The sequence below is a fragment of the Lissotriton helveticus genome, chromosome 6 (genome assembly GCF_964261635.1).
Source record: "Lissotriton helveticus chromosome 6, aLisHel1.1, whole genome shotgun sequence".
Lineage (NCBI taxonomy): Eukaryota > Metazoa > Chordata > Amphibia > Caudata > Salamandridae > Lissotriton > Lissotriton helveticus.
The window spans coordinates 718941167-718954711 of record NC_136067.1 but is presented as its reverse complement, the minus strand read 5'-3'; the positions used below and the strand labels follow the sequence as shown (position 1 = coordinate 718954711).

General features: G+C 49.1%; 1 protein-coding gene across 2 annotated transcripts in view; it reads right to left on the bottom strand.

Annotated features, from left to right (window-relative positions):
• PNISR (PNN interacting serine and arginine rich protein) overlaps window positions 1-13545 on the bottom strand; it is a 356148-nt gene that overhangs the window by 265724 nt on the left and 76879 nt on the right. The window lies entirely within an intron of this gene.

Sequence of the window (13545 nt, the reverse complement as noted above, 5' to 3'; positions counted from 1 at the left end):
TACTTTTAGCATTTTCTTTTTTTAACTGTAGTCGATATTTACTTTTTTGTGGTTTGTACCTTTTTAATGCTTGTGGTGGAAACCGGTATAAAACCCATGGATGAATGCAGAAAGGGGTCATTTGTGTATAACACTCATGGTTCTCCCAAAGTAGCTAACCTCTACAATCTAAAATAATGTTAAAAATGATAGGAAAAAAATGCCAGAAAAATTTGACAATGTTTTCAACTACTTTTTTTGCCCCTATGGCAGTGTTACTGGGTTATATCCATCAGTCCCCCTCTTGGTTGTAGGGATATATAGTGTTTGTTGATTGTCCAAAAGCATGTCATACCCACAGCTAGAGTTCTTTTTTGCATGCACATTGGCTCACATGCAAAAGCCTAAAATGGATGTGGAAAAAAATCTATTGATAACAAAATATGTGCCACTGATCTGTGGCCACACACTTTTCCTAATAAAATGATACTCTACTTGTGTGGCTGGACTGTCACCTGCAGCAGGACAAGTTGTAGATGAACCCATTATGGTGATGTTGGTATCTGTGCTATTTGGGCTCTGGCTCAACCATCTAGGAAATCAAATTCAGAGCTTTCAGAAAACTAGACACCCAGGGTAGTCCAGGGCGGTGTGACTTGCCTGGATCCTCTACATTTTCTTACATAAAATGCCCTTAAAACATCAAACTTTGGCTAAGATCATGCATTTCTGTAAGGGAAAGTTCCAGAATGTACAGGGATCCACAAATGTCTACCACCCAGCGTTTTCACTCTTCTCCTGATAAAAACAGCACCTCACTTGTGTGGCTGGGGGTATGCTCAGTTGACCAGGTAGATTCTTCTCCCCCAACAGGTGCGGCTGGAGGAAGAGAGATTGCATCAAAGGATCCATTTTATCCTATAACTCCTTGATAGATAATGGCTCATATCATTTAAGGAATAAAACAGAAATTCCAGGCCAGACTACGATAAATAACGTTCCTAAACCACTAAGTGGGGCAATTTGAAAGTTACAGGCGGCAGAATTCACATGGCTTTGTAGCCCCTAATTTACAACTTGTATCAATGAACATTTTACTATGGCCGACTTAACCTGGTTTGAGAATCAACATACACTGGTAGTTCAACGCAAAACCTATATAAATGTTGACACAATGTACTTCTCTACTGTGAGTTACTTACAATTTACTGCTTCTCCCTAAGACCTACGAAAGTACTAGTTATGTTTAATCTTTCACCAACACCATAGTAACAAAAGGATGCTTATGATTAACAATAAATCAATCCAACACACTCAAACTGTATAGAGATGCAACAATATTATTATTTTCTGAAAAACCTGTAATACATTGTGTACAATTGATCACTTCACAGAGTGAAGTGAACTGGTAGCATCAATTAAGGTTAAGTTCCACTACAATGAGATGGAGAAGCATTAGAGTACAAGATCGGCCAGATAGAACATCTTGTTCAGTACATTTCAATATTTTTATTTTAATGTAAAATATGTCGATCTATTACTGCTGTGCCCTTTTCATATACAGTTTTGCCTGGACTCTTATCAATCAATCAGCATTTGTATAGCGCTGCACTGTCACCCCAAGGTGGATCTGGGCGCTATGGGTGCAACGTCAATAAAAGCCAGAAACAAGCAGAATGAGGTACAATAAAGATTAGAAACGAGCAGGGAAGAGGCAGAATAAAGGTCAGAAACTAGTAAAAAGAGGCACAATAAAAGGTCAGTAACTAGCAGAAAAAAGGCAAAATAGATGGCAGGAGCAAGCAGGGGAGAGGCAGAAAACCGAGCAGAGGAGGCAGAAAACTGAAGGCAGTAGAGGGTAAGCAGACGACAAGAGGAACGTCACAAGGGGAGCTGACACGAGGACCTACTCAATGGGGTCACGCTGCGACCTCCATCAAGTAGGTCCTGGGGGTTGGCAGGGCGGTGGTTGGAGGAAAACTTGTTATAAAAGGTTTTGGTAATTTAGATTTTTATTCGAATGACATTGCCGATTCAATATTGAAAAAAAAATGTTTTGCCATAGGAACATAACCTGTTACCCCAAGACAGTTTCACTTTTGTTGCATTTGGAGTTCTAGTTTACAGGACCACATGGGGTTTGGGCAGGTAAATTTGAGTTTCAAACAATGCGCCAAACAGAGAGTCAAGTTTGCATTCGTTAGCAGCGGAAAGGAGATTGTTGGGACCGAAACGTCCCTCGCATGGAGACTGACTTGCACCCCTGACCTGAGGGCCCCAGCTGCAACGATGTCTAGATCCCTGGTGCTGATTTTTTGTTGTCCTGGGCAAAAATGGATCATGGTGTGCTTCATGACATAGACCTGCCTCATGGACTGTGGTCTTGTTGGACCGGGAGGACCGCCCAAAGCGCTACCCTCATAGTGGTAAAGGGCTTCTGCCTTTGACAGTAGCTATGTAGCAAGAGTTTGGCAGTGGCTGCATACCTGTTAGTGATCAGTAGAAGTAAACAGGCCATTTTTACCCATGTAACTTGAGTGAGAACTACAGGCTCGCTCAAGTAAAGTTCTGCTGCTGAACACACCTACAGCCTACATCAAGATCGTATGTAGCACTGTGCAGTGTGCATGTGCTGGGTGTATGTGTACCTGCAAATGGTACAACACATGGAAGATCTCTGGTTCTGTTTTGAGAGACCTAGGGCATGCGGAGGAAGGAAAATCGCCCGAGAAAGATTTGTGGATTTATGCAATCCTGTGAGCTGGGGGGGATATACACAAGAAGTAGAGTCAGGCTTTTCAGTAACTTCAAAGAGTAAGAGGTCACTGGAAAAAGGCCTCCCAGAAGAAGATGGGGCTAATAAGAGAATTATAAAGATTAGTGGGTGAGGCGCTGTGGTAACCTTTTGATACACATATCAAGGCGACTGACATCCAGATTTGAATCTAGTCAGTACCATGGTTTGTGTTGTGGAGCCATCAGATTTGGAGTCACTCCTGCTGTGACCGAATGCTTTCTGGAGGAAGGAGAGGGCAGAGGAGACAACACTTCAAAAGGAAGCAACCCACCCCAACATAAACTTTAAAGACTGAGACACTAAATCGCATTTGGCATCTCGGAATGGTCTCTAAGAGGGAGTTCAAGGCCCCTAACTGTCAAGCAGACAGCTGGGCTGCGCAAGGAGGAGAAGCTCTGCAAGACTTCTGCCTGTGACCAGGATTGGGGGTGGTTAAGGCTTACAAGTCTCCCAGCTCACTGGAAAATTGAACACCACATGCACCTTAAGCATGGAGCACCAGTACCTGCCCGCCAAAACTAGTGTGCCCTATGAGGAAGAGGAGAATTCTAGCGGGAGCATGGTCCAGTGGGGATCCTGACGAGTTGCTCCTGGTAGCGAGGTATGAGGATAGGAATGCCGTGCAGATCAGGCCGTAGCCCTGTACGATGGGAAAGTCTGCAACTCCTGAAAGGCCAGAGAGAATCCTAAGGAAAAACGAGCCTCCTGCAGCTCATTGTACTTCGGAAGACCTCCATGCTGTGTTTGGACCCACTGGCTGTGTCGGACGGCCCTGAGGAAGTGCGAACACAAAAGATCTGTCGGGCCGGGACAGGAGACCACGAGCCCCAGGTATCGCAGGCCGCCACAACCAGTGACTGAGCAAGGAACCGTGCCCCACAGCGAGAGGGTCCTGAACCAAGGTGAGGGGAATAGGCTGCCAGAACAGAGGTGGGACAGGATCGGCTGGGCGGCCTCCCCCCTCGGCCCAAATGCGAAGTTATCCAATCAAGGGACACAACCGACATCACAAACAAAACCCCAAAACTGCTGAAATTTCGAATGCGCAACATAGTGGTGACACGGATGCTGGAGGGTAGCACGGTAGCAAACCCGTGCCTGACTAGAGATGCTGCCAAGAACTGATGCCTGCCGGCTAATACCCTGATCGGCAGACAGGGATACAGGACCGAGACGGAGATTGGGGGAGTGGTCTACAGATTCAAAGGAAATTTAGATGGATGGGCATCTGACTCCGGAGGCTCCCAGAGTTCCCCCAGCTCACCTCAGGTAGAGTTGCGGGGAAGCTGGCAGCTAACGGGCAGAGTCCCCCGCACAAAACATGCTCCGGGGTCACACGTTAGCCGCCAGAAGGGACTGGAGAAGGTGATTGGATAGGACGTCGTCCTAGGAGGCACAGAGTATTACACAGGCCCAAATCTGCCAATTGTTAAGCCCCCCCAAAATATTTGTATAGACTTTTAGTATTTATTTGTGTTGTTATCCATGCATAAGTGCAAATGGCCAGTCGTCCACTGGTGTTCTGCCTAGGGAGTGGGACCTTATTTTTCTTTTGCTTCTAAACAATGGGGTGGCTGTGTTTTTACCAATTACTTGGAGGGAGATCATGCATAACCTGTGCTTGGAAGAGTCTGATTGGCGGGTGGTTGGGGGGTGGAGGGGGAATCCTCGAGCGGGGAGAATGCATTTAGTCACCGTGATATGCCTCCACAAATAAATGACTTAGCCCCAATGATTATGTTATTAACCTGGAATGCCCGTGGCTTGATGGGATATACCAAGCACTACCGAGTATACCAATACCTCCGAAGGCGGAAAAGATACCTAGCTCTGCTACAAGAGACACACCTCACTGCACAAACATTTGAGACTATGCGTAGGTGGAAGAACGGTACACTAATAGGTACTACCTACTCTAGTGGAGAAGTGTGGTTCAATGGTTACAGCGGCAGACCCTGATGCAGAGGTCTGGCCCGGGACCAGGGTTCAATTCCCGCCTCGGCGGGACTTGGACTCAATTTCCTCGGACCTGATCATTCTCGCCTCTGTGCCTATTCTAATCATGCAACTCTGGGCAATAGCTTGCTTAATCTCCACAACGGCCCCAACAGCGCTGGGATGCCTGGCTTCACCTTGGGGGTGCCCAGGAGTGGACATTTCACAGGGAAAAGCCAGGAAGGGTTCCACAGCGGTATGCGTTACAGCGCCAGGACACCCAAGGGTATTAGTGCGCATTACAAGTACAAATTACATTTACATTTACATTGATATGGGTGGCACCTGGGTACGCGTTGGGGGTCTGATTTACTCGTATTAATACGGAGGGCAGATATGTGGTCTTGGAGGGGCGATTGTATGGTCTTCCGATATCATTGGTGTTGCTTAATGCACCTAACTCTAATCAGGCATCCAATCTACACTCCTTGTCACCCACATGATTGCAGGGCACGATGGCCCCCATTTTTTGGGTTGGGGAATTTAACTGCACACATGACCTAGACATGGACTGTTCCTGCCCCCGAATTCCGGTTCGCAATCCATAGAGCTAGCCGGCAGCTTACAGACATGGTCCACCAGTTTGCAGATACGGGGAGCGTGGAGGGGTCTACATCCAGAGGACAGGGAATATTCACATTACTTAGGTTTACACAACCTGCATACCAGAATAGATTGAATATACGGTTCACACGACGCCCTCACAAAGGTCTCCCAAGAGGAATAACTCGGGTGCACATCGTCAGACCACAGCCCACTACAGCTGCAGTTGAAATGGGGTATAAGTAAGCCTGCAATAGTAATGTGGTGATTAACTGTAGCAGCACTTAGAGACACACCATTACCGCTCCTCTATTTCTGAAACTATAGCCTCTTATTTCCAAGATAATGAAGCCTCAGGACCAAGGATTGAATAGGACGCATTTAAGGTAGTACTGAGGGAAATCATGATCAAAACAGTTTATGGAGCCAAATTGGTCCTCTTTAAGGAAATAATACAAATAGAATCAGAGATACACCAACTTGAACAAAGGACTCCTGACTCCGCTTCAGCGACAGGGCTGCTGGCAAAGGCAAGATTAGCTTAAGAAGGCACTAGAACGCTTGGAGACTATTGACTACAGGAAATACAAGGCCAGGCGACACATGGAGGGAGACAAACCAGGCAGGGTATTGGCATGGTTGCTGCACTCAGATACTCCAAGGAGCCCGATTCTAGCTATCATGGACAGCGCGGGCGCGTAATCAACACGCAGATTAACAAATACTGCCTTCCACACATTATGCAGCCTGTACAGTGCTCCGCAGGACAGACACCACATAACTACAGTCGTTCTTAGAGGACATCACACGCCCACAGATACCACCAGCAATGCTAACAGAGCTGGAATCCCCCATTACAATATGTGAAATAGAAGATGCTATACAGCAGCTGGCAAGAGGGAAAACACCAGGAGTGGATGGGTGGCCCCGGAATTTTATATGAGCTTTTGGCCTCAACTAGCCCCACATATACACCGTAAGTATATGGATGCATATGATACAGGGATGTTACCTGCCTCACTACGGAGGCGGTGCTGGTAAAGCTTCCTAAGCCGGGTAAAGACATGCTACTCCTAAGGTCATACCAATGCCTAGCCCTATTAAACACAGACTACAAGATCCTAGGTAGAGTATTAGCAAATAGACTAACAGCTTTGACACAACTACTGGTGCATTATGATCAGAATGGATTCATACCTAATAGGATCACATTTTTAAATGTACGTAGGTTTATGCTGATGGACTGGGCGAAAACAAACGCGGTACCTGGTTGGGTGGCATCATTAGATATAGAGAAAACATTCCATACACTAGGGTTGCACTATTTACAAGAAGAGCTCTCTTCTTGCACTTTCTGAAATAGGTGTCCTTGCTATAACATTCTTGAACTACAAGAGTACGTATGTGCATTATTATATCGAGCAGGGAACTCGCCAAGGTTGGTCCCTTGTCACCGATTATATTCGCTCTGGCAATGGAACCCCTTACATGTGCGCTCCGTTGACGCACACAGGACTGAGGATTAACGGTATACAACGGATGGCATGTAGTATCACTATACGCAGATGATGCGCTAATATACCTACGGGGCAATGCAAAAAAAAAAACTTGAGCTGATGAGACTACTAGAGCATTTTGGAAATGTTTCAGGCCTGAGGGTCAACTGGGACAAGTCGCTTTTATTCCCAATGGCATACTTGAATTCCGAACCGAAAGGACCACTTCCTGCCAAACCACTGCCTTGGTCTTATGATACTTTTAAATACTTAGGCGTTCAAGTTTATCACTCACCCGCTTCTGGATGGAAAATTAGATAAGGTCCCGGCCAGCGCCAGATCCTCCCTGTCGTTATCACCCATGGGCCGTATTGCCATTTCTAAAATGCAGTTGTTGCCGTGATTACAGTATACATTTCACAGCTCTACCGCTACAAGTACCCCAACATTTTTTCTAGGACTTGAGGTCACTATTGACAGCTCTAATATGGGTAAAGAACAGGAAACGAGTCTCACTCATGAAACTATACGCACCCTTATCAGAGGGTTGTCTAGGAGCCACGAATTACGAGCATTACTATGCAGCTGCCAAGTTACATTGGCCAATGCGATAAATAGTAGGCCAATTGGGGCAATGGGCAAACATGACTCACTCAAACACAATACTAGAGTGGCTCCTAGGTACTGAGACCGCAATACAGAGAAACTGGGTGACCTATTGATATCTACTGCCAAGCTTTGCTGGCATCAATATTTCCATAAGACAAACTCCTTACTCCCATACGCTATGGCTCTGCCACTTTGGGTGACCCCGGGTTATACATTGCATGGCCAGAGACCAGAAGCAATTGAATGGACCAACACAGAACTCACTACATGGGGAGACGTGTTCACTGCCTGCATTTTCATTACATTTAACGCTTTAGAAGAGGACTATGGGATATCCCCAAGCTCCTTTCTACTGTATGTCGCATTAGAAATCAATTACGCATGGTATGGAAACAGACACACCCGGAACCAGAAGTGTCTAGACTCCTTCAAACACTCCTCATGTCCGACGAGCAATCACAATGCTGTACACTTCCCTACGTCAAGACGGGACACCTCCATTAACGACTTTACAGGCTTAGTGGGATGAGGAACTAATCAATCACATTGACCAACAAGCAATGGGCACAGTGACTGGGAATCCCTAAGACCATCTCAATTAATGCAAGGCCCAAGTATATCACACCTATCTTACACCTCAGAGAATAGCTAGGATATAGCCAGGCTCCCCATATACGTGTCCTCGGTGCGACAACCCTGTGTCCACATTTATACATATGGTGTGGTCATGCCAGAGAATACCTACATACTGAGCAGAAATAGCAGAAATACTGAATGAGGCCGCAGAAATGACATTACAGGTACACGGACAACACTTTCTACTGGGGGTCACGGAGTGCTAACCCAAACGAAAGGCACTGAAAACATTTTTGAACCAGACTCTGGTAGTTGTAAAGCGCAAATTGGCTATGTGTTGGACGGCACGGATACCTCCCCCGATCTCCCTCTGGCTTAAAAATCTACATAGAGCCTTAATGGCAGAGTTAGACATTTGAAAGAGGCTAAAATCAGATTGCCTGAGAGCAACTAGTCCCCCTCACTGGAGATGGACACCTCACAGTCATTGTGGCTAAGCTGATAGACCAAGAATCAGCAACTACGGCGTGGTCTGGCAGCGACCGAGATGGCCACCTAGTTTTAAGGCGCTCCGGCGGCGATCCCATCGACCCCCAAAATCCGGCACTGATCCGCCGAAAGCACGGTATCTAATGCCAGAATCGGGGAGCCCTTTATCTCCGGTGCCTGCAGACCCCTCCCCGGTGCGACTCCGAGCCCGGGTGACGGAGCTCTGGGTGCTGAAGTTTCGAGGCCGACTGCGGCCTTTGCCTCGCGGAGCTGGCGGCGGAGCACCAGCCGCGAGTGAGTGGAGGCGCTGGAGGCGCGGGAAGGAAGCGTTGGATGGCGGTTGGGGGCGGCCCCGGACCGCAGATCGCGGCACCTTCTGCCATTTGGCCGCGGGCTTGCGCTGGACCTGCACGGCGGCGGCTGCGGGACTGGGAGGCGGCCCGCATAGACCCCCGGCGAGTGGACCGAACGGCGGGGCCCGCTGTGGACACCTTGCGGCCCGTGCTTCCTGAAGGGACACCTGTTGGCCTCCTGACACTCCCGCTTTGAGCGGCTGGGGGCGGCGTGGAATCCGCCAGGGCTCCTGGGGGGCATGGACATCCTGAGAGCCTCCCGGGGGATTGGAGTGAGGCCCGGAGAGAGGGCGAGCGTCCTGTGGCGCGGAGCGCTGGTCGCGTCGCTAGACGCCTGTGACTGAGCCCCCCCTTATCTGCGGCTGGCCACGTGGGGGTACATTGGACAGGAGACCCGCGGTTCTATCTGGCTGACGGGGGGGCCTGCTGGGCCCCTGTTGCCGCGGGCCGCTGCGCCTACCGGACCTCTCGCTCTGCTGCGCGACTTGGCTGTCGGGAGGGGGCCTGCTTCGCGGGCGGGAGGATCCATACCGACCGCGGACTCTGGTCGTGCACGATAGGACCGCGAAACCAGTGTTGGCCCTGCCTGGAGGAGTGGCATTGTGAGTGGCCGCCTGCCATCCTCTACGACTATGCGGGGCAAGAAGACCACGACGCCTCAATCTAATACGATGGATAACTACACGGCGGGCTCGGCCGGTGGCGCGCTGCCCCACCCTGGACCATCTGAGGAGCCCCGCGAACCATCCCTCTCCTCCATAATGCAGGCCATTCAATCCCTGGGCACCACGCTGGAGTCTAAAATAGACAAAATGTCCGTCGAGTTGACGCTCCAGAGAGCTGACCTGAACAAGACGTCGGAAAAGGCCACCCAGAATGCGGCGGCTATCACAGACTTGCAGGGAGCTACCAAGTCGTTGCAGCAACAGGTCCAGCGGCTCACGCACCAGCACCAACAGATGGCGGCTCGGCTGGAGGACCAGGAAGGGAGGGCCCGAAGGAACGAATAGTTTCTTACCTGTCGGTGTAGTTTTGCAGCTTGAAGATCTTTCTGGATTCACTATGCTGTGCATATTCCGCAATCTGGCATATTCCGCAATCTGGTGGTTGGGTCCGGAATCGTAGTCTTTTTTCTCTCTTTTTTTTTTTTTGTCGTAGCCCAGGTGGGCGTCGACGTCCCACCATTTGGTGTCCTTTCGGTGACGTCGGCGTGCTTCCGGCGGAAGCTACCACCCTTGGGCGCCATCTTCGGATTCTTTTTTCTGTCTCTTTTCCTTGTTTGTCTTTGTAGTGAGTCCATGGCTATGTATGTTAATCGTTTTTCAACGTTAGTGTTTCCACGTATTTTGTAATTGTTCCAACTTGCTTTCTTTTCCATGTTTTTCCACCCTCTTTTCCAGCCTCATCTTTCTGGCGGAGGCGGGTGGGTTCGCTAGTGAATCCAGAAAGATCTTCAAGCTGCAAAACTACACCGACAGGTAAGAAACTATTCGTTTTGCAGCGTGAATCTTTCTGGATTCACTATGCTGTGCATAGATTTTGTAGCGGTTTTCGTTACTTTTGTGGCGGTTGGGTGGAAGATGAGCGTTGGTTGCTGAAAATATGTTGAAGCACTTTTTGTCCCACTTGTGCTTCCTTGTTCATCTGTACATCCACACAGTAGTGCTTCGTGAAAGTGTGTACTGAAGCCCATGTTGCCGCCAGGCATATATCCTGAATCGGTGTGTTGGCCAGGAAGGCAATTGTTGCTCCTTTCTTCCTGGTGAAGTGGGCTTGTGCCCCTCCTGTTAGCTCCTGGCCAGCTTGCTTGTGGCAGAACTGAATTGTCTGTGCGATCCATCGAGCTATGGTGTTTTTAGTCACTGGTTTGCCCATGTAACTGTTTGCGAAGGATACGAAGAACTGTTTTGTTTTTCTGTGTTCCTTCGTTCTTTCAATGTAGTGCATCACAGATGGGTTCGAAGGGTGCTTTCATGAGCTCCGTCAGTACCACGTTTAAGTTCCAGGCCGGTGGCGGCATTCTCTTTGGCGGCGCTATTCTTTTAGCCCCTTCCAGGAATCTTTTCACGACTTGAGATGTGAAGAAGCTTCTCCCTGTTTCTCCTCTTGTGTATGCCACAATCGCTGCTAGGTGCCCTCTCAGTGAGGATGAGCTTAGCTTTGCCTTGATTAGGTGTGTGAGGTACCTTAGCACCGTGGACTCCTTGGTCAGTCTCCTTTGGAGTTGTTTCTTGCAACACCATTGAGTGAATCTTTTCCACTTTTCCCCATAGCACTTGCGTGTGCTGGGCCTTCTTGCCTCTCGCAGTACCCGCAGGGTGCTCTCTGGTAGTTTCAGGTGTGCAAATTCTAAGTCCTCAGGAGCCAGGCTGAGAGGTTGAGGCTCTCTGGCTCTGGGTGTAGGATTCCTCCGTTTTCCATGGAGAGTAGGTCTCTTCTTTTTGAGAACTTGTGGGGTGGCCCCTGCGCCATCTCCCTTATCTGAGAGTACCAGGTCTGCCTGGCCCATTGTGGTGCCACAAGGATGAGTGTCATGTTGCTCTTCATGCATTTGTTGAGCACCCTGGGGATCAGTGGTATCGGGGGAAAAGCGTAGGCAAATGTTTTTGACCAGCTTATCCATAGGGCATTCCCCTGGGACCGTGCCTCTGGTTGCCTGGATACAAAGTATTGGCATTTTGCATTCCGGTGTGTTGCAAATAGGTCTATTGTTGGGGTGCCCCACTTCCTGAATAGACTCTGTTTCCTGACTGTTGAGTTCCCACTCGTGGGATGCTGAAGTCTGCCTGCTGAGCCAATCCGCTTCCACATTGTCCTTCCCTGGCAGGTGTATGGCTAGCAGGTCTATTTTTAGTGGTATGGCCCATTTCCAGATCTCTTGTGCCAAGTTTGACAGCGGGAACGATTGAGTTCCCCCCTGTTTGTTTATGTAAAACATCGTTGTGGTGTTGTCTGTTTGTATTAGCACCTTCTGGTTGTGTAGGTGTTTTTGAAAGGCCTTGAGGGCTAGCAACACAGTTTTCAGTTCCAGGTAGTTGATGTGCCTGACTGCATCTGTAGGGCTCCACAGACCCCTCACTCTGAGCCTGTTCATGTGTGCGCCCCACCCCTTCTGGGATGCGTCTGTGGTGATGGTCACTGTTGGGTCCGGTGGTGTTAGAGGTTTTCCTTCCGTTATTCTCTCCTTGGTCCACCACCTTATCTCTTCCTGCACCCTGTGCGTTACAACCACTAGATCCTCCCAACATCCTGTAGCTTGTGACCATTGTTGTTGCAGCCACTCTTGGAGTGGTCTCATTTGTAGGCGTGCATTGGGGACCAGGTGGATGCATGATGCCATCATCCCCAAGATCTTGCTCACAGTCCTCACTGTCAGAGATCGCCCCTTCTGGTAGTGACGTTTCTCCCTCAGTAGGCTGAGCGTTCTCTTTTCGCTCGGTAAGACTCTGCATTGTATGGTGTCGATCTGGGCTCCCAGGAAGATCTTCACCTGCTCTGGTTCCATCGAGCTTTTGCCCCAGTGTATGGAGAAACCCAGGTTTGCTAGCGTTCCTGTCACCTGTTCTGCATGATCTTTGCATGTTCTGTAGCAGTTTGCCTTCACCAGCCAGTCGTCGAGGTAGGGGTACACGTGTATCCCCTTTCTCCTTAGGTGTGCGGCCACTGCCGCAAGGCATTTGGTGAACACCCTTGGTGCAGACTTTAGGCCGAAAGCTAGGGTCGTGAATTGGTAGTGATCCTTGTTTACCGTGAACCTTAGCATGTGCTTGTGCTGCTTGTTCATGGGGATGTGCAGGAATGCATCTTTGAGGTCTATGGTAGACAAGAAGTCCCCTGCTTTTATCTGAGGGATGACCTCTTGTAGGGACGTCATTTTGAATTTTTGAGTTTTGACGTATTTGTTCAGGAACCGTAGATCCAGGATGGGTCTTAGGCTTTCGTCCACCTTTGGCACTAGGAAGTAGTTTGAGTACACTCCCATGTTGCGTTCTTTGAAGGGGACCCGTTCTATGGCCGCTTTGAGGAGGAGTTCTTGGGCTTCCTCTTGCAGTAGTTGCAGCTCTCTTCCTGAGTGCTGTCTTTTCTTTGGTTTTCTGTTTGGTGGCCTTTTTTTCCAACTCTATGCAGTACCCGAACTGCATAATATTGAGTATCCACTTGTCTGTTATTTTTCTCCACTCCTGGAGAAAAAATCTCAATCTTCCTCCTACCGGAGTTGCATGTTCCTTTGTGTCTTGTCCGTGTAGCCCTCTCCTCTTTGTTTTCCCGTGCTCCTCCCCCGGAGGGTGTGGGTGGTAGAGCACCTTCTCTCGTGTGAAGTCACTTAGAGGGGGGCCGCCTCTTCTTCTCTGGCCCCGTCCATTTCCTCTCGATCGAAAGGACTGGCCCCTGCCTTGGTAGTTCCAGTTTTGCCCCTGGTGGCCTTGACTGTCACTCTGTTGCCCCTGGTGGAAACTCTGGTGAGAATCTCCTCGCTGGCTTCCCCCTCTGCCGTTCGGCCTCCGCGACGGAGTGCCCCTTCTCATCCCTCTGAACTGCAGGACTCCCATGGACCTTGCCGTCTCGTTGTCCTTCTTCAATTGGGTGAGCTTATCATCAACTGGGGCTCCGAACAATGTTTCACCGCTGAAGGGTGTGTTCAGGATGTTGTTCTGGACTTCAGCCTTGAATCCTGAGATCCTGAGCCATGCTTGCCTTCTTTCAGTGA